This window comes from Tasmannia lanceolata, unplaced genomic scaffold, assembly GCF_043159265.1.
Source record: "Tasmannia lanceolata isolate RefF3 unplaced genomic scaffold, GAP_Taslan_0.1 ptg000002l, whole genome shotgun sequence".
Taxonomy (NCBI): Eukaryota; Viridiplantae; Streptophyta; class Magnoliopsida; order Canellales; family Winteraceae; genus Tasmannia; species Tasmannia lanceolata.
The window spans coordinates 38114445-38118452 of NW_027518679.1; the positions used below are offsets into that span (position 1 = coordinate 38114445).

Below are 4008 nucleotides of genomic sequence, written 5' to 3' on the forward strand. Positions count from 1 at the left end.
GGCAATTCCAACTTCTAAAGACGTATGTTTTTTGTGATCAGTTTTTCTAACTTGATTCCTTCCCCAATCTCATGAGCTAAATTATTTGTTATCTAACCCGATAAAATTATTGCTTCATGGTTAAATATGCAAATGATGATTCACAAAGGCCATGTTTGGAATTTGGATTGCAAGAAACATTTCTGATGAAAAATTTTCCTAAGAAAATTATTTTCCAAACTTTTCCAAAAATTTCCTGCAATCTAAAACAGTGCCAAAAGGTTATACTTTTTTGAACAGATTTACATCTTTGTTGTGCTCTGTTTTTCTAACTCAATTTCTTCTCCAATCTTCATGCTTAAATATGCAAACAATGATTCACAAAGAAACATTTCTTATGAAAAAATCCTAAGAAAATTATTTTTGCCACCGGACGAAACTGATATAGTTAGTTTTTTTCCATTTAGGGTGTGTGTTTATTTACTTAATTTATGCCTCTTAAAATCTAATGCTAGGATTGGATCTTATACATTCTAATATGACTTCGATCTTCAATTGATTCTTCAAGTTTTCATTCGTCTTGGATCTCCGATGTGTTTGGCCTTCATAAGCGGTCCAATGAGAGCTTCTTGGCCTCAATCCAAGCAATCTTGTCTTAGTACAATTATGATCTACAACTTAGACATTCAAACACATTAGTAATCTTAACTCACTTTTGTATTGGAATCATCAAAATAAGATGGGAATGCCAAGGTGGGAACCATTGGGCTTACATTGAGAAAGGGATGCCACGTCCCAAATCCCGATATTGTAGGAAACAATCCATAATAGCAATATGATTTTAAGGTGCCATAATAGGAAATTTGGTGTTGATGTTTTTTGCGTTAAATCAAAAGAGGATGCCACATAGGATCAAACGCTAGATAGGGGGACTGTCCACGTGAATAGTGAAACTAATAGATTACTAGGGATGTCTCCTGCTTGTCTGCAGACATGGCATCCCAGGAACTCCCAACAAAATTCAACCAAAAAACACTACAGGTAATTTGTTTTGGTAGATAGATTTCTCAGGACAACCCCCACCATTGCTCTACGTGGTTGACAACCAAACACTACTCACCACTACTTACTACTATTCTATGAGGTATCTACAAGGTAACCATAGGGCTTATCTCCTCCCTGTTGACTGCTTACACTGTTTACTCTACGAGGTGCAACCAAAGTGACAACCTAGGTGGGACTTAGGGCGCTCTGATGGATGTCCTGATTCAAAATAGATCACGAAAGCAATTTCAAAATGATCCGACGTACTGTTAAGAAACCTGAGACCGAGACATATAGATCCGATCCTAAATGGATCCATTGATAGCCCTACTTATGATTAAGTTATGTTTCGGCCAACCCATTAAATATATAGAAAACTAGTGGGACTCCCTGTGCGATGCACTGAAAGACTAAAGAAATATGTTTTAAAATGTTTTTGTCCTAAAAGGATGCAATTTGGAAATGCAGTGTGCCTAAAACCCTAAGAAAAAAAGACTGACAATTTTTAAAAATTAAAATGTTGAAATAAAAGCCGAAATTATATTTGACAATATTGAAATAAAATTTTAAAAAATGATATTTCCTCAATTCTCTCTTAGCCCTAATGTGGAACAAGAGGAGGAGGTGTCGTTTTATAATAATCCTAAGGGTAGTGATATCTCCACCCCTTTTTTCATTTTCCATTGCCTATCATATACAACAAAAAGACCCTTTCAAAAATGGAAATGAGAGGGAACAATGAAATAAAATAAAGTTCTCATATTTTTAGCATTGACGAAATATGCTTACCAAAGGTACTTCATATTGAGGGGATAAGAAATCATTTGTCTATAAAGAATCACATCAGATGTACAATGGTCTATCAAGAAATTTGAAGTAGATGAGTTCGACAGATATAAAGCTTGCATACTAGCCAAGCAAAATGTGCTCAAGAACAACTAATTTACATTAGACATTTTCACTGTATAGTCCAAAAGGCCTACAAACTAACCAACTATTTCCACCACCTAATCGAGGGCAGCACTAGAAAGCAAAAACTCCTAAACAACTTTGGCTACTCTGTTACATAAAACCCAATAGCGATGCCAACAGGTTGTTAGAGAAAAGGGGACTTCGAAGATGTCATTCCTCAACATGTATAATCCAGAGCATGATAAAAAATTAATAAAAAATGAAATTCTACCCAAAAATCATGATGAAAAAAAGTTACACAATTATTGCAAAATTAGCACCATTCAGAAGAACTCCACCACAACGACAAGAAAAGAGAGGAGATTGTGTACCTTATTTTGCGTTATGCTTCATCATTCTTCATCCCGAATCTTTTTCTTATAATTGGAGAGTCTTCTAGATAGAATCTCCTGTTTAAGGGGGATCATTGTGAGATTTAGTAGAGCCTTCATTGTGTTGAAAGAAACTGAAGAGTAGAAAGAGCAAATCTCCCAACCTTTACCTTTGGATCATTGTAGAATCGGAGAGGGCGAATCTATTAACTGCCCGTCTTCGCAATCATTCTCCATCACGACAGGAACCCATCCATGTTGTCTTGTTATATGAAAATGGTAAGTTCTTTCAAGCTCGGTATGTATAATTATGGTAGTGAGACGGTAGAATTGGAGAGCAATCGTCAATGGAAACGGTGAAGTCACACAGATTTCCATTTTCATTTTCCAAACTTTCTCTGAAAATTCCTACAGAGTGTGGAATGCTGGTTTTAATGTGACAAGCCCGGTACAACTATATTAAAAAACTATGACATTCACGCAATTCCAACTTCTAAAAACGTATGTTTTTTGAGGTTGAACCTAAGAACTAAGTTCAGACATCAAGTGCATTACACTTTACCCAGAAGGCAAGCTAGTCTTTTTTGTGATCAGTTTTTCTAACTTGATTCCTTCCCCAATCTCATGAGCTAAATTATTTGTTATCTAACCCGATAAAATTATTGCTTCATGGTTAAATATGCAAATGATGATTCAAAAAGGCCATGTTTGGAATTTGGATTGCAAGAAACATTTCTGACGAAATGTAAGAAAATTTGGAAAAAAAATTATTTTCCAATCTTTTTTGAACCATGAGAATAAGTTGGCCTAAACCAAGACAAAATAAAACGAAAGAATAAGAAAACAGATTAGGGAAAAACAGAATAAAAAATTGAATACCAATAGGAAGGAATAAAACCCAATAGGAGAAAATGAAAATCCTCACCTTCTCAACAGGAATCTCTGTCTTTTTCTCTTCCTCATCTCATCTCGTCCTTTCTTTCCTCTCCTCTCTCCACCCCTTTCTTTATTTTCACGCTTTTTTCTTATGGGGTGGAGATATAATTTTGTGGTTTAATACTTTGCGTTTTTTGGAAAAAAAATCTTCTAGATTGTCAATTTGGTAACGGCCGGATTTAATGACCATTTCATTTCTATTTTTGTACGCATTCGATCGGTAAGACCAAATTATCCTTTTACGTGGAAGGACAACCATGACATTCAATGTTAAGTCCCATGTGGGAATATCATTTCTATTTATAGTAGCATTCTTGTACGTGGAACAAAGTGGGCCGAATATCATTTCTATTTATAGTAGCATTTTTATACGTGAAACAAATCGGGCCCACCACATCTAAAAATGACGTGTAAAATTGTGGGCACCACCTTATACCTGGGCTTGTGAGGTCATGGGACCAACCCACACCATATCATTTCTATTTATAGTAGCATTTTGATACATGAAACAAAGTGGACCCACCACATCTAAACATGACGTGTAAAATTGTGGGCACCACCATATACATGGGCTCGTGTGGTCATGGGACCAACCCACCATATGCATGGGTGTGATTGAGTGCCAGTTAAACTAGGAAATGGACAGACTTCATTGAATCGTTAATAAATTCCTGTCGTTTTTTCTTCCTCATTCCACATCTCGTTTTCTCCCACTCTCTCAGTCTGAATCTCAAACAAGAGAAGAGGTGGAGGTGTCCTATTATTG

The 4008-nt window shown here is 35.9% G+C and overlaps 1 long non-coding RNA gene across 1 annotated transcript; it reads right to left on the bottom strand.

Annotated features, from left to right (window-relative positions):
• Window positions 1–2008: 2008 nt before the first annotated feature.
• On the bottom strand, window positions 2009–3365 carry LOC143884511 (uncharacterized). The gene is made up of 3 exons (XR_013252949.1): window positions 3232–3365; window positions 2477–2714; window positions 2009–2384 (listed from the first exon to the last, which is right to left on the bottom strand). It is a non-coding gene; the product is annotated as an uncharacterized LOC143884511 (long non-coding RNA).
• Window positions 3366–4008: the final 643 nt, after the last annotated feature.